Source organism: Nannospalax galili, unplaced genomic scaffold (genome assembly GCF_000622305.1).
Source record: "Nannospalax galili isolate Female #2095 unplaced genomic scaffold, S.galili_v1.0 scaffold43, whole genome shotgun sequence".
Taxonomy (NCBI): Eukaryota; Metazoa; Chordata; class Mammalia; order Rodentia; family Spalacidae; genus Nannospalax; species Nannospalax galili.
In genome coordinates this window covers 3,234,270-3,258,220 of record NW_008353342.1, presented here as the reverse complement: position 1 = coordinate 3,258,220, position 23,951 = coordinate 3,234,270, and the positions used below count along the sequence as shown (strand labels likewise).

At 47.0% G+C, this 23,951-nt stretch overlaps 1 protein-coding gene across 4 annotated transcripts in view; it reads right to left on the bottom strand.

The window, feature by feature from the left end:
- The window catches only part of Svil (supervillin), a 217,013-nt gene extending 193,595 nt beyond the window's left edge, over nt 1-23,418 (bottom strand). For 2 of the 4 annotated variants that reach the window (XM_017802568.2, XM_017802572.2), the window contains exon 1: nt 22,730-22,935. The gene's annotated coding sequence lies outside the window, so the exon portion shown is untranslated. Of the gene's footprint in view, nt 1-21,809; nt 21,912-22,729; nt 22,936-23,399 lie in introns of those variants that run through there. The other 2 variants (XM_017802569.2, XM_017802570.2) reach the window with 2 other exon arrangements.
- Nucleotides 23,419-23,951: the final 533 nt, after the last annotated feature.

The window sequence follows — 23,951 nt, the reverse complement described above, 5'->3', positions numbered from 1 at the left end:
GGGGAGGATGTGGGGGGACGGGGGGGATGTGGAGGGACAGGACGGGGGACAGGACAGACGGACAGCACTGCTAGCTCTGCCTCTCTTCTTTGCTCTCTGTTTGCACAGAGGCAGGGCTGGAGTGAGCACAAGCACATGGAGCACACTGGCCTCCATAGGGACATTTATGACTTCTGGCTGCTTTGTCCTCTTTTCATTTGGGGATTCCCCTCCCCACTGTTACGCCCCGCCCACTGTAAAGATGGCACCCATCTGCTCCAGTCACATGAGGCAGACCAAAGGGATCCCTTGCTAAACACTTCACTGCAGAAAGAGGATCTTTCCTTTTCTTTCTTTCTTTTTTTTTTTTTTCCTTCCAAGGGAAACATAAATAAACCCTCTAGTTCCAACTACTTCTAGTGACTTGCTTTTAGTTACCTTTACAACCCTAACTTGGGAGGTCAGGAAGCTGAGTGGCTCATTATCAGTCACCTACCAGCTGTGCTGTGGCTCATACTGCTGACTCCTGGTTAGGTGATAATACACTTGAAGGCCTCTTTTGTTAAAGCCACTGACTCTTCACTTGGGCCTGGGCAGGTATTCAATGAGTGATATTTGGACACCAGAGGGAAGAAATGTTACCCTAGAATCACCTTATGAACAGCTCCTGAGAAGAGCCATGAAACCTGATTAAACTCACACAGGCCTCTGCACTTACCCCCATGCCTTAACCCACCTTCCTTTTCTGTCCTACAAAAGTCACCAAACCCTTTCCTTAGAGAGGCAAAGCTGAGACTTGCTCTCTGTCTGCTTTGCTCGGTCACCTAGCAGATAAACTCTTTCCCTTCACGAAATTCAGTGTTCCATGACACCAGGCCTGGCTCCCCAATAAAAGCTGTAAGAAGCAAATCCCAGCTACAGGGGACACTGAGACAGGAGAACTGAAAATATAAAGCCAATCTGGCCTACAGCATGAGTTCAAGATCAGCCCAGGTAACTTAGCGAGACCTTGTCTCAAAACAAAAAGTGAAAAACAGGCTGGGTATGCTACAGATCAATAGCAGAGTGCTTGTCTAGACCTGGGTTCAGTCTCTGCTATTGCCAAAAAAGAAGTTAGCAGGAGCTGCCGGTGGCCATCCTCCAGAACATGCACATCACAAAACGGAGGTACCAGATTCCCATTTGGAGCTGGCTGGCTTCATCCTTTGGTTTTCCTATCAGATCTGTCGACCAACGTTTTGAAAGCAAGTGTGACTTGGGGAGGCATAAGAATTACAGTGGTCAAGTTTCCTCTAAAATGTAAGTCGAAAGGTCAACAGTACATACACACACATACAGTATCTACTAATATACCAAAAATTATATCTAATAATATATCTCCTTTATTACTATTAATGATTCCTCATTTATATAGGAAATAATAAATACATTTATAAACCTGTTACATTTTCAGAAAATAATTCTAACTTCATACCTGAAATCTTTTAAGTATCTTATTAATATCATTGTTATTGAATCTTATTAGTATCTTAAGGAATTTTCATCTTATCTGCTTTGGCTGACATTCTAATAAATTCGAAAGACAAAATTTATAAAAGTCTTCTTAGTTTGAGACAGTCTTGCTCTGTGGTCTAGACTGGCCTTGAACTCATAATCCCCCTGTTTCAGACCCTAAATGACAGGGTTATAGGCATGTGCCACCACACCTGGAAAATAAAGACTTTTTAAATTTATTATTTTTTTATTTTTATGCATATGAGTATATTGCCTGCATGTATGTAAATGTACCCATGTCATGCAATGCCCAAGGAGGTCAGAAGAGGGTGTCAAGATCCCTTGGAATTGGAGTTACAAATAGTTGTTAGCCACTATGTGGGTGATGGGATTCGAACCTGGGTCCTCTACAAGAGCAGGCCAGTGCTCTTAACGGCTGAGCCATCTCTCCAGCCCTCAAAGAAGCAGAGGGAAGTGTTGTTGGGGGACCTGACTCTGCCTGTATAGCAGTGCCCTGCAGCCTGGGGCATTTCTCATCCGAGGAAGGTTTCCTTGCCCAGGGTAAAGTCAGTGTAACAGCAAAGGCTTCCCTTGAAGCAGCTTTCGGGTGGCTTTTGAACTGCCCACAAATTAATACTGATAATTCCTGTTCCTACTGGGAGGCTCCCAGCCTGCCATACTCTTGGTTCCTCCAGCACACTGATCGATTGGTGACTTCCAAGTCTGTGGCATGCAAATGGTTCCCTAGGTCCCCAGTGTTTTACAAGGGGAGGAGGTGCTTACCAGTAATTAAGCACACAGTAAATCAAGCTATACAAGACTGTTTGCACAAATAAATCATAAATGGGGGCCTGGAAAGAAAGCTCAGAAGTTGAGAGCACTGGCTGCTCTTGCAGAGGACCTGGTTCAGTTCCTAGCATCCACATGGCAGCTTAGGTGGCTAGCAACCATCAGTAAGTCCAGTTCCAGTTCCAGGACATCCAACACCCATGCAGGCAATAAAACTAAGAAAACACAGAAAATAAAAATAATTTTTTTTAAAATAAAGATCTCCCCAGCTTCCATCAAGCTTCCAATTTCAACTGACATGGAAGCTCTCCTAAGAGCCCTCCCCAGCACCAGGCTAAAGGCCCCACTCCCATCATGACTCACATCACTCCACACAAATGCAATTACGCTTCCCAGTTCATCGTCCTTGCCTGGCTCCTTTTCTAGACTAAAGCTCCACGAGGACAGAGCCAGACTGCTCTCTTCATTCCCTGTCCCTCACATGGCAGGCTGTGTACATGAGCAAATGAACACCCCGAGTGTACAAACACTTAGTATGGCCAATCCCACATCACGGTTAATGGATGAAGAGCTGTCCTAAACCACAGGGAAAGTTCATGAAGAAATGACCACCCCACAGGGCCAGAGAAGCAGACCTGAGGGCTTCACTTTTCTCTTCTGCCTTTACTTACCCAAAATGAGCATTAACTGCTCTCGCAGGGGTTTGCTGTCAAAATATCCAATATGGTACCCATTACACATGCTAGAGCAATTCCCTCCATTCTTCCCAGCACCTGTGAATGTACATACACAGTCACACAAGCACAGCATAAATCCTCTGGAACACAATCTAATGGAACCTTGTCCCCAGTGGGGATGGGACCTGGTAGGAGAGAGAAGGTGACATGAGCTTAACTAGAGTTCCCTGAGCACTGACCAGGAGCCACTGGCTTCTGTTACTCACTGAACTAGTTTAGATGTGGCTTCGTTTCACCGCTCCTTCCAGCATCCCCTCCACCACCAAGAATAACCCAGAGCATCTCAAGGTCCAACCTCACACCAAAAGATATGTGCAGAGTCCTGGGCCAGAGAGGAACATTTAAAGAAGCAATTTCTCAAAATCACCCTTTGCTTAGACACTAGATCGAAACACTCACAACAGAACTGCTTCAACTGTGTAAACCGTTTGCCAACTTTAAAAGTGTTATTTTCAAACTGGTGGCACACGCTTTTAATCCCAGCACTCAGGAAGCAGAGGCAGGCAGATCCCTGTGAGATTGATACCAATGTGGTCTATATAGTGAGTTCCAGGCCAGCTAGGGCTATAGGGGGACCCTGTCTAAAAAAATCAAAACAAAACACGGTGTAATTTGCCATAGAATGAAGCCAGGTAGGAATGAAAGCTTTGTGATGGTTTATTTGAGCACATATCCTAAAAATCATAAGGTGTAAAATGTTCTCCATTCGAGGATATTGGTTAAAAAACAAAACAAAACAAAACAAAACTAAAAAACACAGAAATTTCCTGGGCAGATGCTTCCTTTATTTTACATCTTTCCTAAGGATTGCACAAGCGCACTTGTGTGTGTGTGTGTGTGTGTGTGTGTGTGTGTGTGTGTGTTTTGCTTGGGATGGAAGCCAGAACACTGTATGTGGTAGATAAGTGCATCCCTAGCCCCCCAAGAAATCTTTTAGTACAGTCAAAATTAAGGTAAGATGCTTAATATTCATAGTCCATATGGCTGGCTGAGAAATGGAGCTATCCTGCAAGCCCTGACTGGTACCTCTGTGGGAAAACACAGCAGGTGAGATGAAATTGAAGGGCTGGAGATGGGAGATTACCTTGGATTACCACAATGCACCCATGTAGTTCCCAGTGCCCACCTGGAGAAGGGGGACTAACTCCGCACTGCTCTTCCCAGTTCTATAGGTTCAAACATTTTCAAAATCTCAAAAGTTTCAAGAAAGATTCCAAGGGAAGAAAAGAGAATGTCTCTACATGATATGCCATTAGTTTTGCCTTAAACTAAACCCCTAGTTCCTGCATCTGTTTGCTTGACAATACCGACAGAAGTGGCAGCAGTAACAATGACAGCAATAGCAGAAGTTAAGACCAAAGAAGCATTACTGGACAGATAAGAAGTGCTGTCAATGTAGTACAGCACGGACAGTGTGGTAATGCCTGTAATCTCAACCCTTCAGAGGCTGAAGCTGAGGCAGGAGGATCATGAGACCCAGGCTGGCCTGGGCTACATACTCAGATCCTGCTTCAAAAATAAAGTAATAACTAATTGGATTATCATCCATTTTTAAGACTTATTTTTATTTTTCCTTATGAGTATGTGTATATCTGTATGTGGGTATGTGCACATGCATGCAGGTGCCCTCAGAGGCCAGAAGAGGGCCTCAGATTCCCTGGAGCTGGAATTACTGGGAGTTGTGAGTTGCTGGGAACTGAACTCAGGTCCTCTGTCAGAACAGTAGACATTCAACCACTGAGTCGTCTCTCAAGATTGCATTATTATCTATTTGAACTAAGGTAACATATTTACAAATAATAGTAACTAAGACTATCTTTAGAATAGTGAATGCAGACTAGGCACCATGCTTAGAATTTTTCATGTTTTATTTTATTTACTCTCATAGTAATGAGACTGTTCACCTACGTCAGCCCCAGTGTACATATATAGATGAGAAAGTGGAGCTCAGGATGGTCACAGAGCTCATAAACACCAAGCATACAATTTAAATTCTAATAGTCTGGCCCACAAAAATGATGGGAGAACACAACTTTCAAGAAAATGTATAAGCTTCTATTTGTGAAAAAGCAAAAGAAGCATACAGACATGCCCTGAGCCCCATCCCTGCAAGGCAAGGAACAAAAGGCCAGTCAATACAGTCAATAAAAACGCAAGGAAAAATAAATGCCTTCAAGAAATGACAAGACCACAGTCTAAACATGCCGTGGCGTTTGAGTGGCTGGTGGCAGGTGACAGATAATCCCATGTGAAGACAGAGCCACTTTCTCATGTCTGGGGCCACTGTGTACTGTGTCCCTTCCAGATTGGGGAATGTAATGACAGCAGACTCAGCTCTGGTCAGACAGAGCTTACAGTAGAGAACCTGCAACCTTGATGGAAGGCCACCTCTCCATTTAATTGCCTTGCAGTCTGGAGACTCACCAAATGGGCAAAGTGAAGATAATGTTTCCAGGGAGCAAACACACAGATCATCAACCTCAACAACATAAAAATAAAGATATGGCAGAGGAAAATGGAAGGAGGGTGAGGAGATGGCTTGGGTAACAAGGGGCTTGCAGTTCAAGCATCAAGAAGTGAGTTTAATGCCTTCAGAACCCATGCAAAAACTAGGCTTGGTACATGGGCTTGTAATCCCAGCATAGCATTGGGGAGGCAGAGACAGATGGATCTCTGGGGCTCACTGACCAGTTGATCTGGCCTACCTGATGAACCCTGGACCAGTAAGAGAGAAAGAGATTCTGTCTCAAAAAAAAAAAAAAAAAGTAGATGGTACCTGAAAAATTGAGGAATGACACCTGAGATTGAACTCTGGCTTCCATATGCACATGTACACACATTCATATATACCTACACACACTCACAGAAAAATGGACAGGTATACAGACAGAGAAGAGAGGCAGACAGAACGCTCAAGGGAATCATCCCCATCTTACAACATGTGGCACATGAGACAGAAGTTAGAAAACAGGAGGAACAGGATACACTGATGTATAAATACTAAAATGACAAGAAGCAAGATGTGCAAGTGTATGTGGACAGCAGCAGAGGAATCCATACAGGGATCCAACTAAGAAGTCAGACGTGTGTGTGTACACACCCTCTTACTGAACCTATCACAGCAGGGTCAAAAGACAGACACTGGAAACAGCTGAGTAAGCTGACAGTCTGAGTGATAGAAATGCACTACCTGCAGAACCACAAGGAGACTCTGCCTTTCCTGCTGGATGAATCTTTTTTTGACTGTGTTCATGAATCTCATTGAAAATGAACAGGAGTTGGCATGGGACACTTTGTCTGAGAATATCCAAACAGTAAGTTTTTTAGGCACCATGCACCATAGAGAGGCAGCTGCAGTTTCCCAATACCACCATTGTAGCTTGAGCAGATAAATCAATGTGTGTGTTTGTGTGTCAATAAAACTTTACTTATACAAGCAAGTAGTATGCCAGATTTAGCCTGAAAGGTAGTCTAGTACTTTTCAAACTATATGTAGGCTATTCTAATATCTTCAAGGGTTTTCCTCAAAAACTTGATGTCTTCAGCTTCAAATAGTTTAGAAAAAGCTAGACTTCACGCTAAGAACATTTCTTTACTCCACGGCCTTGTTGAAGTACTTAATGTGCTTATGAGCTTCTGACTGGCCAAGGTGACAAGGGTATATGGTGCACAGTCTTCTCTTGTTAGCTTGAATGCATTAGAGAAATACCCAGCTACTAACAATTCAAGGCCCACCTATTTGGTGAGGTGGACTGGGCAAAATGTTATATGAATAACTGAGGCTCCAAGTGAGGGACGTTATACACCCAAGGCTACTCAGTGATGGTGTCAGACGGAGCCTATTAGAAGCCAGACAGTTCAACATCTTCTGGTATCTCAATGTCTGTGTCCCCTCTCCCACGCAAAACTATCCTCAGCCGTCTCTGTCCTGAGGACTTGAAGGGACACATTGGAGTAATGTGATATGATAATGATGGTGCTATAATTCTTTTATGGTTACGCACACACAACCATAAAAAAGGCTATAGGGTCTACAGGTATTGTTTTCTTCAGAAAGCAGGTGAAATGAGGTGAGCTGAGTAAACACATTGTACATCTATTTCCAAATTTCTAATACAGGAACAGGGAAAACAAGAAAATGATCTTTCCAAGTCTAGAGCCACACTACTCGGTGTTCCGGGGCAGATTTTGTATTGTATGGTGTAAGTTCAGCTCTGGCTGAACAAACAGCAATGTATAAACCACAAACCACCACCTGGGAAACACAAAACACAGCAATGGGGCTGAGGGATGGTTCAGTCCATAAAGCACTTACTGCACAAGCATGAGGACCTGAGTTCAGATCCCCAGCTAGACACAGCAGTCTGTGTCTATGATCCCAAGACTGGGGAGAGGCAGTGCTGGCACAGAGACAGGAAGATTCTCAGGGTTCAATGGCCAGCTAGTTTATAGGAATGGGTGAGTTTGGGGTTCAGTGAGAGACCCTGTTTCAAAAAACAAGGTGGAGGGGCTGGAGAGATGGTTCAGCAGTTAAGAGCACTGGCTGCTCTTGCAGAGGATCTGGGTTTGATTCCCAGCACCCAAATGGCAGCTAACAACCATCCTGTAACTCCAGTTCCAGGGGAAAACAATGCTCTCTTCTGACCTCCCCGAGCATTGGCACAAAATGGGTGCACTTACATGCAGGCAATATACTCATATACACAAAATAAAAATAATAAATAAAATATTTCTTTTAAAAAGGTGGACAGTGACAGAGGCATTCAACAGTGACCTTTGCCCCCCCCATACAGACACATGCAAATGTACTCTTATACACGCACATGTACACACACATTCCCCCCAGACACACAGAGGAACACTGAGAAGGGCTGCAGACAGAGGAAGGCTCGAGAACCCCCAAGAGCTAAGTAAACAACCCTGATTTCTTGTAAAATGATGCTAGACAACACATTCCGAGGCAAAATTTTAAATATAAACTGAATGTTTTAATTGAGAGAGAAAGAGGGAGGGTTGATCTAGGCTGAGGAAAGATGGGATTAAACAGCATCAGATTATCCACTCTAAATCCAGCCTTCTGGCTCTCTGGTGGTTTTCGAGTCTTAGAATATCTTACTGCATCATTTTCTTTTCAACATACTAATCCACCATCTACCGTCTCCTCTCTACAGGTGTACTTTCATAGCCTGTGATTTTGGAGAGAGGTGGAGTTCTGCAAACACCCACAGCCAGCTTAGCTGCAGGCCGCTTTCCCTTACTGCCCCCATGTGTGGGGAGGAAATGGTGCCCAGGATAAAGAGAATGCCCAGCTGCAGACAGGACTCCCATCCAAGGAAGCTCTGTGAGGTCATGTGGTCACAGCCCACTCCAGGGGAGGAGCAATCACAATGTGCTGACGTGCCCTGTGCCTGTGGAGACACCCATGCCTCAGAACCCACAGACTGCCCCAAGGTTGTACTGGGCCTGATGTTCCTAACAGTGGTAAGTTCTCTAGCCCCTGAGCCAGTCAGGAGGCACCTCAGACTCACTCACTTCCTCTGCTGTTTTCCTAAAATTCCTGGGTGCTATTTCTTTCTGGATAGACAAAGAAACAGCTGCAGAGCAACAAAGGTCTAGATACAGACAAGGAGGTCCCAGAGGCTGAAACAGCTCTTGCCTTGATCCATCCAGTAAGATACCCAGTGTCCACACTTGAAATGTGGCATGTAAATTGATTTTATTTACCTTAAAATTGAAGCAATGTGAGATAGTTTTCTTTTAAGCACACCTTTAATCCCAGCACTCAGGAGGCAGAGGCAGGCAGATTGTGTGAGATCAAGGCCAGCCTGGTCTACATGGTAAATTCTAGGCCAGGTGGGGATACAGAGAGGACCATTTCAAAAAAAAAAATAAAATAAAATAAGATAGGGTTGGCAAAATGACTCAGCAGGTAAAGCACTTGCTGCCAAACCTGATGATCTGAGTTGGATCCCGGGGACCCACATAGTTGAAGGAAAGAACAGAATCCTGAAAGTTGCCCTTTGACCTTCGCACATGTACCACAGCATGCATGGACTCACACACATACACACAAATATAAATTAAATAAATAAATGTAACTTATGGGGCTAGAGAGATGGCTCAGAGTTACGTAAGAGCACTTGCTGTGCTTACAGAGGACCAGGCTTTGTTTGGCAGCACAGACCAGGTGGCTCACAACCATCTGTAACTCCAGCTCCAGGGTATCTGCCATCCTCTCCTGAACTCTTCCTGTGCCCACATGCACATGCACATACTCACACAAAGACACACACAGATACATATAAAATAAAAATAAGTTTTTTCAAATGAAAAAATAAATTGATTTTCCCATTTTTTTTTCAAAAAGGCCAATCTTAAAAATAAATCATAGACACAGAGCTGGAGGAGTTGATTGAAGGACCGGGCTTATTCACAGCTTACTCACCCAGGGGACCACACTGAGAGCTAGCAGGAACTACAGTACAGTTGATAATTGGCTGTGGTATAGCCCATGCTCAATAGACACTGGTCCTGGCCCTCAGGCACTCACTATCAACATGAGCATCTCTGGAGCAGAGGTCAGTTCACTATCACATCTTCTTGAACAATCCCAGTGAAGATAAGCCAATTCCTGCAGCGGCAGGATCTCTAATGAACTGAGACAAGAAGAGTCCTTCCAATACCAGCAGAGAGCTGTGCTCTAGTCACAGATGTAACTAACACGCTCTAGCAGCTGTTGTTTTAGGGCTCGTGATGGCTTATCAAAGGAAAGAAGGTGGACAGCTTTACAATCAAGTTCTAAGTGAGGAAAACATAAGATCAGAAATAACTATAACTATTTCCTTTTTTTTCCACTTGCTACTGGCTCAGTCAAATCAGAAGTGAACAAAACCAGGGCCATGAGTCAAAAGCCCTAGCTCCAGGCTGGATCCAGAAGCTTGCTTGAAAATCTTGCCTAGACCACTCTTCTTTGTGGGTCTTAATTTCCTCTTTTTTTTGAGACAGGGTCTTCCTGTAGCCCCAGTTGACCTGGGATTCACTATGTAGATCAGTCTGGCCTGGAACTCACAGAGATCGCCTGCCTCTGCCTCCCAAGTGCTGGGATTAAAGACATGTGCCACCACACCCGGCCCAATTTCCTCATCTTTTAAGGCACAAAAAAATGTCAACAATCTGTATGGGAAACCACAAAGCACACTGATGTGCAATGGGTACCTTTCTGAACGACCGTGGCAGGGTTCCTCTCCTCTGTGATGGGCTATCAAGAGGTACTGGGGGTAGTCAACCATTAAGCTAGTATTGTTCTCCTTCGCAGATTTATGCACTTCATACTGTGTCAGCAAGCACAAGGGGGTTTTTAAATGCAAAATTTTCCCAAATTATTAGTGAAGAAGTTTTTCAGCCAATAATAATAAAGTGCAGTATCAAGAAAAAGTTCAGAAAATTTACCTAAGATCATCTCATAGTCTGGGAAGTTAAAAAATTTTGACTTAACACTTGACCCAAACTTTCTGCACAAAAACCTAGCTAGAACCTAGAAGGTTAAGAAATTCCTAGCAGTGTCATAGCTCAGTGCAGATGTTCAAAGAAAAAAGAGGGTAGAAAGGGGAAAGGAAGTCTCTATACTCCAGAAGCTACTCTGTCTTCGAAGCTGTCGTGTCCCTTACACCTATGCCAAAAGTTCACAAAATGCCCCATGATGCACAGACATGCACACCCTGGTCTACAGTGCGACAGGACTGACCGGAAAGCCTAGATACAATGAGGGTGAAGACGCCTGCAGCTACAGCTCATTAACTCCCTCTTTGTCCCCAGAATCCAAAACAATGGAAAGATCACTCGGAAAAGATGAAACAGAACAGCCATGATTGGACAAACTAGGCACAATCCATGTGAATTTACCAACCAAAGAGTTTGATAAAAAGACTTGGAGGAGGACCAACAGGCCAGTTCGGCTGTTAAAGGCGCATGCCACCAAGCCTGCCAACCAGAGTTCGATAACTGGGGCCCAACATGGTGGAAGGAGAGAATTGCCTCCTGAAAACTATTTTCTGTCTCCATATGTACACTGCAGCATGAGCGCACTTTTAAAATGTTTAAAATTTTTTTAACTTTGAAGGAGAAGATGGACTGGATAAAGACTGTGAAAAAAGCAGGACCCTCGGCCAAGCACATCGAGCAGAACTGGGAAGGGGAGAAAGTGGAGCCCATGGGGCTAGAGGAAGTGAAGTCAGGCCATAGCTCTAGGATCAGAGATGGATGCTGCTATCAGCATGGGAACAGCATCTACGCTCACAAACTGAGTCTCTACGGTAAATTCACTGACTGAGGTTTGTGTTGGGGGTGTGTTTTTGTTTTTAGATGGGTACATAAAATGGAACCAGTTTCCACATGGAAAAACATAAAGTGCTTTCACTAGTCTAACTTTGTTTCCTCCTGCACTCAGAACCAGGAACAGAAAAAGTGTCACAGGCTAAGAGCTCATAGTTTGAGAGGCCAGGCGTGGTTGTGCATGCCTTTAATCCCAGCACTGGAGAGACAGATGGATCTCTGTGAGTGAGTTGAGGCCAGCCTGGTCTACATAGTGAGTTCCAGGCCAGCTGGGAATACAGGGAGACCTTGTCTCAAAAAAACCAAAAAAAAAAAAAAAAAAAAGATCTCATAGTTTGAAAACAATTCTGAGGAAGTTTTGCTACCTTTTGGTCTTTTTGAGACAGGGTCTCCCTACAGCCCCAGCTGGTCTGGCACTCACTATGGAGACCAGGCTGGCCTTGAACTCACAGAGATCTGCCTGCCTCTGCTGCTACTTTTTTTTTTTAACACAGAGATGTTTGGTTTACATAAATAATCAAGTAAAAAACATTTACAACCATGAGATTTTCTGTCAAGCATATAACATGTTTTCCTTTTTCCTGGAAACTCAATGTCACCAGTATATGGTGATGACTATTTTGCAAATGACAGTTCAATATTTCTGGGGCCAGAATGAAGTGTATATGCCTGGGTGCATGTGCGTGTGTGTGTGTCTGTGTGTCTGTGTCTGTGCGTGTTCAATTTAAAAGTCTGCTATAAAATTCATTTTTAGGAACTGAATTGGAAGCAGTCTACCAACACTTGAAGGATATTCTCTCTGAACTTTATCTTTTGGTCTGATCTATCATTTTTCAAGCAATGTAAGTTCTTAGCTTTATTCGCACAGCTTTTGCACTTAACATCTAGTGGACTAAAAGAACTGCAGTTTTTGAAAAAAGGCACAATCATCAACTTTTCAACTGTGGCGTTTCCCCACTAGAACTCATCCCTACTGACACCCTTACCGAAAGCGACATCATCAACAGGACAGTGCACCCAAGTGCTGGCCACAAGGATCAGAGATGTCTGAGTGCCTTTCAGTGCACTTGGATGTACCTTGCACTAGTGTGCACACATGTCCTGTACTGGCATGTACACACGTCCTGTACTGCTGTGCACACAAGTCCTGTACTGGTGTGCACACACATGTCCCATACTAGAAGTATGCATGTATCCTATACTGGTATGCACAAGTGTCCTATACTGGTACACACGTGTCCTATACTGGTGTGCACACATGTGTCCCATACTGGAGTGCATGGGTCTTATACTTGTATGCACACACATCTTGTACTGTTGTATAAACACATGTCCTATATTGTGTGCACATGTATCCAGTACTGGCATGTCCTGTTTCTTCACTGGTATCTACATGTGCCCTTCACTGGTGTGCATATGTGTCCTGCACTGGTGTGCACATGTGTTTTACAGTGCTGTGTACATGTGTCCTGCACTGGTCTGTATGTGTCCTGCACTGGCAGGCACATGTCCCACACTGGTGTGCACGTGTCCCGCACTGGTGTACACATGTCCTGCACTGGTGTGTACGAATGTCCTGGTAAGCCTGTCTGGAGAGCATACCCTATCTGTGGAAGCTACCTTGCCTTCAATCAGGACCACTGTCCTCACCCAGTACTGTGAACATCTAGGCAGAAGCTTCATGCTGTTGGCTAGAATGCACAGCACCCAGAAAAGTGGCAGAGGTGTGGGCCACTCTCCTGGGAGACAAGAAGGCTGGCAGCATTCCCACCATGCTTGACAGAGGGAAAAGAGAGTTTCCTTACAAACACAGTTGGCAGAGCACAAAGAATACTCAGAGGACATGCATAATCACAGATGCCATAGAACAGAGCCCCTGGTGTGCTTGTTTGCAGTGGTAGGGCCCTTTAAATCACCATGTGTGGCCACTTCTTCCTCCTTTGCTACAAATGAGTGGGAAAGATGGTCAGAGTGAGACAAATACATGCAGGACTACAGTGATACATCCTACAATTTTCACAAAAGGTTCATGACCCTGGATCTGGGTTCAGACCAAGACTGTACTGTTCTTATTTCATCTCTTCAGGGGCCCTGGAGAGGCAGGGGAGAGGTTCTGGCCCATGGAGGTTGGTGCTGATGAGAGGCAGTGCTTGCAGGCCTTTAGTACAGGCCCCTGGCAGCTGCAGCATGACACATGGCATCCTCTCCTGGCTCCATTAACACCTGGACGGAGTTTCCCTTCCAGCGCCTATGCTGACACACCACAGGTATGCTCCCTGGCTGGAAGTTCTATGAGGACAGGATTTACACTGGGCTACATTCTCAAACCAAGAAACCAAGAAGGGCTACACACATGCACATGCACAAGCACTGATAAAAGTTAGCTAGTAATCAAAAGACTGAATGAACAGTCTGTTTGAGTCCCTTCATTTCTTCTTTCTCTGTAATCCTTGTTTAAAGCCTCTCCCCTGATGTTGGTGCAGATGGTGAATAACCTGACCCGATTGGGTGAAGCTCATGGCAGCACTAAGATTTCATACCCAACAGCATCAATTAAAGAAAACCCAAGGGCTGGGGAGACAGTCCAGTCAGTGCTTGTCTGAGGACCTGAGTTTGATCAACAGAACCCACATAAAATGGAGAACACGGTGGTGAATGCAGGGCACACAGAGATTAGAAAGATCCCTGGTGCCCACAGGCCAGCCAGCCTAGCCTACATAGCAAGTCACAGGCCACTGATACATTGTCTCATAAAAACAAGGTAGACAGCACTTAAACTATAGCCAAGGTTGTCCTCTGGCACACACACACACACACACACACACACACACACACACGCACTTCAGAAAATCACACACACACACACACACACACACACACACACACACACACACGCACTTCAGAAAGAGCAGTTTCCTGCAGTGATAAAGTATCAGGTGGGTGCCTCCGCAGCACATGACCTGAGCAGGTCCACAACAGCCAGAGGGCAAAGTGAGGACAGACAGCAGCCAGGGCTTCTTCATCAGGGTCAGTCTGAGAAGGATTTCCTAAGGTTCACTCTACAGCGTATGCCCTTGGACTCACCATCTGTGCTCAGAAACACCCCAGAAAAGCCTACTGAACAAAAGGCCAATCTCACATGACCAATCTTCTGTGACCTGTGCACAACCCAGACAGACCACAAAGCACAAACGGCCTCCCAAGATTCTTTGGCACTATAATTTGAAAAAAGGAGGGGAGGGGAGAGCACAAATTCTGCTCCGTGCATGTACTGTTTCAATTTGCAAAGGAAGGATTATCCAAAACAAGCTTGCAGTTTGATTGCTCTCAGGTACACGAAAGGCAAGCCAAAATAAATTTCAAACAATCGTCCCCAAAGTTTAGGCCTTTCGATGACCTCACTTGACCAGTGTCATAACTGGTATTTCCATACTTAAATTCCAAAGAACCTTTTCTAAAAGCAAAATTTCCCTTGAAATAAAAACTTTGATGGTATATTCAAAGCAATTACTAAAGAGACAAACAAATGGGATTGGCCCAGACAAAGGGAGAAAGACTTGCAAATTGTCGAAAAAATAAAGGAAAAATAAATTAAGCATCACTGTCCAAAAGGGGGAAGGAGCTGAACAGCCTAAGACAGACATGAAGCCGTACACAGAGAAGCCTAGGACACTGGACACAAAGGGCCGGCTGGCACTAGGGGCAAAATGGACCAGCAAACTGCCACCGGGGATGCTGATGGGGTCAGAGTGATGGGAACTTACCTCAAGCCGAGAGCAGGCTGGATAGGGGGGCGGGGGGGGGGGCGGGCAGGCAATGAAACACCAATGACAGGTGGCGTAAGGGCATCCAAGGCAAGGCTTCCCTAAGACACTTGAAACCCTGGGCTGCCAGGAGGTGGCCAGTCGGGCAACAGCAGCAAACCAGGAAGAGGTCGGGCAGAATGTCAGAGAGAAAACAGAGGTCCGGGGATTGGGAGAAAGCTGCCCAAGTTTGGGGACAGGAAAGGGAGAGGTTAGTGTATGAAAGAGAGTAAGGTAGGGACTATACAAAGAATGCTAAGAAAGTATTAAACAATAGGAGGCCCTCTGTGACTGCACCCCAAAGCTCTTTGTCACTCTCTACCTACAGGGAAAGAAAATACCATTTTCAACCACTGAGCAGTAGGAGGTGGAGAGAGAGCATGTCAGTCACTCCCAGGGGGAAACAGGCTTGCTTTCAACAGTCCCTCTGTGGGATGGACTAGCCAGGTTAACTTTAGCCTTCTACCTGTATCTGACACCATCAGAAAATTTACAGCATCCAAATCATTCAAGAGAAATAAGACATTTGACACTATAAATGTGGAGTCATCTCTGAAAGGTGCTGGATTGACTGAAAAAGGATAATGAATCCAATAGCCACACCCTGCCTCTATGTGCTTGTGTGTGTGTGTGTGTGTGTGTGTGTCACAGATGGGAAGGATGTGTGTGTGTGTGTGTTAGAAATAACAGCTGCAGCTTCAAGAGACAAGACTTAGAAACATAACAACTTCAGCACAAGAAGTGTAATAAAAATGAGATTTGTCCAAGGGAAAGTGCCCAGGGTAGAATGGGATAGGGCCACTGCATTCGAGACAAACACAAGAAGGCTTGGGAGTGAGTGCCTGGTTAAAGCTTCTGTGGAGGTGACCTTTCCAGGCCTCAGTCAAGGAAGGGGCTGAATTTGAAGTCAGGAGATGCCCTTACACCAACTAGCTATCAAAGTTCCAGTTTCTTCTGTGAAATGGTACCCCTGGCCATCAGCCCCTAAGGACCCAGTTGGGTCCTTGAGAGCCCCAAAAGAAAATGGCAGGAAAGCCAACTAAAAACTGAAGCAGTACAAGAGCTCACGACAACTGTGCAAATGGACGACACAACAGACAAGAGCCCCTAGGGGTGAGACCCAGAGTCAGAGGGTTTGGGACATGGTGATTTATCTGTATAATCTCTGACAGAACAAAGGGGATCGAGGCTGACCGAAGCCCAGTAAAGGACTGTAATTTACACTGTGGTTACTGAAGGGCCATTTATCCACAATACACATTAATGAAGATGGACGTTCCCGAGGTCTGGGCAAGAGCTGGCAGGCAGTAAGGCTTAGGTGGGGACAGGTGTCTCTCCAGGAACATCAGGCATTCCCTTCTAAGTACAAGCTTTTGGGCTGGAGAGATGGCACCGGCTACTCTTACAGAGGATCCAAGTTCAGTTCTTAACTCCCATATGGCAGCTAACAACAGTCCGTATTTCCAGTTCCAGGGAACTCAAACACCCTCTTCTGACCTCCATGGGCACTGAATGACGTTACAGACACACAGGCTCATACAAATAAAAAAATATTTTAAAAAGGTTTTCCAATACTTTTATTAATTCTGTGATAATTTCAGACAAGATGTGATTATATTTACCCCTACTATTCTCCCTCAAGTATTCAAATCTTTTTTTTATAAAGATTTATTTTTATGTGTATGAGCATTTCACCTGCATGTAAGCGTACCACATTTGATGTATGGAAACACATGGAGGCCAGAAGAGGGCATCAGATCCCTGGAACTGAAGTTAAGGATGGTTGTTAGCCACCACATGGGTGCTGGGAACCCTGGGAACCAAACCCAGGTTTTCTCCAAGAGCAGTGGGTGCTTATAACGCTTGTCTATCTTGCAGCCAGAAATGGGCTTTTATGTACCTGTGAGCCTGCTGTGCTGGGCTTCATTTGAGCTGATGTGATTACAGCACTGGTCTGAGACACTTACAGAAAGGTCCTGACGCCCTGCAGCCCTCACAGTACTGTCTGGGTTTTCTGAAAAGGAGAGTGTATCAGGGCCTGGGCTGTATTCAACCTCACAGCTTCTCTGGCTAGTCACTTGAAAATATGCAACATGAACCTCACTGAATCAAACCAAACAGTCAGATCACTGTGGATAAGTTGAAAATTCAACTTTCCTCATTGAGAAAGCAAGAGTTGGAGCAAAAATCCCTTCCAGCCCTAACAAATGCAAAATAAGGGAATGTTCTAGAAGTATGGCCTGGAGACATTGTGACTCATAAATTCATGTAATAAAAGAATGTTTATAGTTAAACCAGATTCATATGGCTAGTTCTTAAAACAGCTAATTTTTATATTAGATCTATTTCTTCATGAATCAATGAAATACAAAGCAGGCTAGGTTTTAAGTATGGAAAAACTATACAAGTCCGTCATCCTTTAAAAATAGTAATTTGAGGAACTGGAGAGATAGGTCAGTGGTTAAGAGCCCTGGCTACTCTTGCAGAGGACCCAGGTTCAGTTCCAGGCACACACACACACAGTGGCTAACAACCATCTGTAACTCCAGTTTCAGAGGAATCTGGTGCTCTCTTCTGACCTCCTTGGGAACTGCATTACATGGGTACACTTACACACATGTAGGCAATACACTCATACACATAAAATAAAAAATTATAAATTAAATAAAAACATTAATTTGAGGAATGGGAAAGATGGCTCAGCAGTTCAGAGCATGTACTGCTCTTCCAGAGAACCTGAGTTCAGTTCCCAGCACCCAGGTCCGGTCACCACCCACTGTGACTCCAATTCCGGGGGAATCTGATGCCTTGTTCTGGCCTCTGTGGCTATCTGTATACACCTGTACATACACACATGCAGACATATATAAACATATAAATAAATCTTTTATTCTTAAAAATTACTTTGAAAAACAAGTTCCAAGTTCTGAAATTTGCTTTTAAATCTGACAGACTCTTTCTGGAAGACCATAGATATTACAGAAACAGAAAAACTACTTAAAAGGCTACATGTTAACAAAGGTAGCTAGATTTTTGAACAAAAGCAACAAATGGAAGTACACCAGCAGCTGGCAGGTTCTCTCCCTTGTGTAAAGACACTGTGGGACAGCTGGGGAATGCAAGCTGCTTTTGAACAGGCTGCTATGTGATCCAAAATAACACTGCCTGCTCTTCCCCATAAAGGAAAGACAGCCCAGCACAGGCCAGACACATGCCTGGCAGCTGCTTCAGTCCACAGTGGGAGCACAAGCGGCTACAAATGAGGCGAGAGGCATGAAGGGGGAGGGGGACCTTGGTCTTAACCCTTTACATCTGTCAACAGTTACAGGGGCAGCTCATCAGTGTGGAAGAAAGCTGCTTTTCATGTACAAATGTGAACCCTACACAATGACAGTCCATCTCCTACTCCCACCTACAGTATTTATGCTGTATACAGAAAGAAAGCTTTATCAATCCACTGATTGGTAAATGGCTTTACATAGTTTCCAGAGCTTTAGGCTGTCTTTTATTTGAAAGATAAAGGCACAAAGTCCAGGAGAGTAAGGGGGAAGGGAAAGGAGAGGAGGAGTTGGGCTATTTTTCCACTTAGGTTTGTGAACTTTCAAGTGTTTTCACATGTGAAACAGACATCCTGGCTGCTAGATATTTGACTTTCCTATGTCTTATTCCAGCAGTTTCTAAAAGTCAGAGTAGCCATTTTCAGCTCAAATAGTTACCTCACTTGAACAAACATGGTTCAAATGCTGGGGCTCAGGCTCTCCTTCTTCCCCCACCAACTTGCCATGATATCTCTCAGAAAATATTCCCATTTTCAAGCTGGGCGTGGTGGCACACACCTTTATTCCCAGCACTCAGGAGGCAGAGGCAGGCAGATCTCTGTGAGGTCGAGGCCAGCCTGGTCTACATAGTGAGTTATAGGCCAGCTAGGGCTACAGGGAGACGCTGTCTCAAAAAGAGGTAGACCCTGCTTAAAAAATTAAGAAACAAAAAAGGAAAGAAAGAAAGAAAGAAAGAAAGAAAGAAAGAAAGAAAGAAAGAAAGAAAATATTCCCATTTTCCAGTAACACAGCCTTCTTTTTTTCTTTAGTATTATAGTTGGTTCATGCATTCGAGGGAAAAAAAGATGCATGCTTCCTTTTCTCCAGTTCAGAGTCTTGTCTTCTTGGTAATTTGGATCCTACCTTTAAATTTAAAGGAAAGAGAAATGGCTGGAGAGCCAGCCACAAAATTATACAGTGGCAAGACCAAGAGGAAAGCTTCACGGTTCCGGAACCCCTGGCAAATTCCCTGGGCAAGCAGACAGTTTCCATCAATGCCAACCTCCCCTACCCCCAGCTTGCTGACAAAGAGGAGGACTCTCTCAGTGTACAATACCAAAGTGTTCACAAACTGGTGAGCTTGTGCAAGCCATCATCTTTACCTGTCTCACTGCCATGTGGAAAGGAAGAAAGGAGGATGCTGTTCTTAAACCACTTTGGTTTGCTGAGCAGCTCCTGTGTACCAGGCACTGGGCCATGTATTATATATGTATTTTCTAATTTATCCTTGTGGCTTGAAATCAGGTGACACCACTGTTATCCCTGTTTTAAAGGAAGAAAATGAAGCTCAGAGAGGTTGAGCAAGTGGCTAGGCAGCGCAAGTTGTGGAGGCAGCAGGTGAAGCCAGCTACTGTAACTCTACAGGCTTGCCCTCACTGTCCCTGTCTGGTTCTGTGACTAGCACAGCAATAGGGTGTTCTGGGCCCCAGAGTGTGATTCCAGAGTCCCCACACCTCTCTCTTAAGGTGATACATTTCAAGTTGCATTCAGGATAATACCAAAGTCCCACATTTTAATTTTTCTATAGAAGCTTCTATTTCTCTAGGAAAAATACAGGGGGAGGGGTGTTAAAAAAAAAATCAGTCAGGAAGGTTAATTGTTGTTTGCAAACCAAACCTCACTTAATTTTACACAAACATTCAGCCCAGTGCCCATGGTCCTTCCAACAGGAAAGGCAAATGGCTCTGAGCCTGGAAGCATTCTTGCCCCCAGGTTCACCTGGAGACTGACCTCATGAAGCAGGAAAGAGTGATTCCTGATCCTCTCATGCGATTGTCCTGTAATTCTAAAGGTTTTTAGAAAAGGTCTAATTCTTTCCTCATTCCTTAAACTCTACAGAAAGTTGTCGTTGAGGTCGTGGTACTAACAGAAGCCCCGAGTGCTGGGGAAAACTAGTGAAGCCCTAATGCCTAACACAATCAAATGTGACCATGGTTACAGCCGGACCCAAAATTATACAAGAACCGCATGCCTACTGGAGCACCGCCATGAGCCAGCCTGAGTGTGAAACCCTAAGGAAAAAAACAAAACAAAAAACAACAACAAAAAAAAAAAAAAAAAAAAAAAAAAAAAAAAAAAAAAAAAACAAGAACAACCACAACCTCTTTAGCAACAACAGCAAACGCTGTTGAAGGCCCTCTGGAGCAGAACTGTCCGGTGGACTTTTAGCTTCCTCAGCACCGGGTTTCCTTATCTGTCAAAGGGAAATAACCTTCGGAAGGAGGTCGTGAGGTTCGAGCAAATCTGAGGATGACGGATTCTCCTACATAGCAGGCGCTGCATTACAGCCAGCCCTGCCCTTTCCTTACAACAGAGTACAGAGGCGCAGGCAGATGAAATATGAAAAGGTGACTTTCATGCACTGACTCTGGAGCTGCGGGTCCCTGACAAGAGTGTGCCCGCCTGGCTTTCTCTTCTACACTGCGCCCTTCCCTCAGGTCCCAAGACATGACGCGAAGCCTCCTCTGACAGCCGCGTGGCTGTACTGTTTCTGTACGAGGGGTCTGCACGGTACCACAACCTGAGATGGAGGTGGGATGGCGGAAGGCAACTGGCCTTTTCCCTTCCGCAGAACTTGCGACCGCAGTAAACTGACTTCAACAGGTCTGCCACGCCTGCACCGGAGGCGCTTAACCCTGCACCTGACCCTGGTTGTGGCCCGGGAATGCAGCCTCCCGCCTAACTAATGCAATCACGGTCTTCTGGGGCTCCACTCCCCAGGTGCGGGGGCAGCTGGCTGTCACTCCGGTCTCAGTCCCGCCCCTGAGGAGCCGGCACACGCGCAGACACCACCCGGAGGGGTGTGGGCGGGCGGGTGGCAGGGCGCGCCCGGCGCCCAGTTCAAACCCGCGCTAACTGCAGAGGCGTCGGCCGGGGGCTCACTAGCCCCAGAAATCCTGCGTCGTCGCTGAGCAGGCGATGTCCCAGAGGTGCACACCGGCGCGTCGCTGTCCTGGAGCCCTCTTCCCTTCCTCCCTCTTAACCGGCTGTTGAGCTAACTTCCCGAAAGTCACAGAGAGAAGTCCAAACCCAGCCCGATCGCCGGGCAGGGGCGGCGCGCACCAGCTGTGCGCCGGGACGGAAGTGGGTGGAAGTGCTGGCCGCGCCGCGCCTTTGTTACGGTCCGGGGACCGAGTGGCTACCCTCAGCACCTGGTGGCAGCGGCAGGTAGCCCGCTGCCCTTCCCCGCTAGCGCCTCCTAGGCTCGTGCCTCGGCCCGCGCGGGGCCGCGGGCAGCCACCCGGAACCGGACCTGGGATCCTAGATCCCGAGGGGCGCGCGGCGGCTATGCCGGGGGACCGCCGTCTGCAGCCGCATGCTGCCTTTCTTACCCTAGGCCATCCAGGGCCACTCCTCACCTTGCCCAGCTTTCCCCACGCCTACGCTGGCAGGATCGCGGCTCCCAGCGCGCGACGGTGTCTCCCAGCTGCGCCACGGCCACTCCCCTCCACGGCCTCGGAGCGATGATCCGGTTCCCCCCGGGATGATTCACTGCTCCGCACCTGAAGGCTAGCACGAGTCCCCTCCCCTCCGCCGGCCCGCGCGGCCACCGGGAGCTGGCGCCCTCTGCCGGGTCACCCGGAGGGAGCCTCGCAGGACACCGGGTGCAGGGAAGGTGGAGAGAGGGAGGCACAGGGGCATGGACACCCCTTCCCGAGATGCCTCCGCTGGTCACGGCTTCCCGAGTTTCCACCGCGTGTCGTCCCTTCCCGAGCAGGGGCCAGCGTGCAGGGACGGTCTAGAGCTCGATTCGCATATGGAAAGGACCAAAACTGTGCCTGCGTCCCGGACAGGCACACAAGTCCAGAGTCACCTCCTTGGCGGCCCAGCCGGCCCAGTTCTGTCCCCCTAAAAATGTCCCAAGAAAACCACAACGCATCCACACACGCACGTTCAGTTTTAGATCACCGGAAACACAGAGTTTACTATGTTCAAAAACTAAGTTTGTGCCCCGGGTCTGGATGCCTCTGCTCTGCGGAGATGAAAGAGATGGAGGGGAGCGGAGTCTATCACACCCGGTGTCCCCGGGGAGGAAATACAGTCAGCAAGCTCCCGGTGCGGCGGCAGTGGCGGGGTTGGGGATTGGTGGCGGGCGGCTCACGGACTGGGGGAGTGTCTGTGGACTGCCCGACCCAGTAAACACTGCTAGCGGGTCAGCGTCTCAGCCTCCCGCAGGTCCCCAGTGAAACTCTGGACAGGAAGAGGACCTCTGGGCGCAAGGGCCTGTTCCTGACCCGACAGCATCCTCCGGGGCCCCATACATGCCCACCCCACTCACCTCCTCCTTGCTCCAGCGCAGCGGGGCCGCTGGAGCGCCGGCACCCAGATCCGGGGGACGAGGGACCTCAGGATCAGCCACCAGGTCTCCCGCCCGGGGCTGGCTCTCCAGGAGGGAACTGGGAGAGTCCGTACCGCCCCAGACCGTCGCAGCGGCTGGAGCAGAGCGAGCTATAAGCTGCTCAGGGCTGACCCGGCGCCTCCTTCCCGGAGAGCCGGCTCGCGAGTCCCGGTGCGGCGGGCGGGCGCCGGGTATTAATTGTGGGGCCCCCGGGTGTCGCCCGGGCGCTCTGAGTGGCTCTGCTGGCGCGCCAGGCCGGCGGGGCCGGCGCGACCCACCCCCTCCGCGCGCTCCCGCCCGGGGACGCGCCCCGCGCACGCGCCTCGCCTCTAGCTGCTCCAGGGCCCTGGTCTCTTCTTGCCCGCTGCATTGGCGCAGCTTCCGGAGGCTAGAGGGACGCAGCTCACCTCCGAGTCCCCAGCGGCCGCCGTGCCTTTTCAGCGGTTCTAGGGAGAAGACCTGGCAACCCAAGCGATCTTTGCAGCCCGAAGCGCTCGGGGCCGGTTGCCAAGGAGACTGTCCGTGTTCCTTGGCTCACATCTGTGCAAAGTCCAATAACCATCACACCCCCGCCATACACACACACACACCAGACTTCAGGGGAACGTACCTGCTTCACTGGTTCTAGCAACATCTTCACTGCCTCAGGAGCAGCTCAACTGGTAAGCACAAGATCACTCCCCACTCCTGAGGTGGCTGACTCGCCACACCTACAGGTGGGGCCAACCAATTTGCATTTCTCACAAGTTCCCAGAGGCGATGCTGAGTTAAAGTTTGTGAAAGCGCTGGGTGAAGAGTTGAGTGATACATTTAAACTTGGGAAAAATGTTACATTTCTGTTTCAGCAGATAGTGTTAGCATTCAGCCTCCAATCCCTGCTGCTTCTGGGTGTTACTTTCTTGGTTTTTTTTCTCCCGAGTATGCACCTAACTAAAGCAGCACAGCCACACTCCCGCCCCGCACCCCACCTCCTGCAAAAACAAAGTACGTGCATTTGTTTGCTTAGGGCCTAAGATGAAATCAGACTCAGGCTTGAAGAAATGTTTATTTCCCCCACAGTTATTTGAGTTCAGAGGTCCAAAATCAAGGTGTCCACAGGGCTGGTTTCTCCTGAGGATTATGAAGGGTCTTCTTCCCCACCCTTCAAATGGACTTCCCTGAT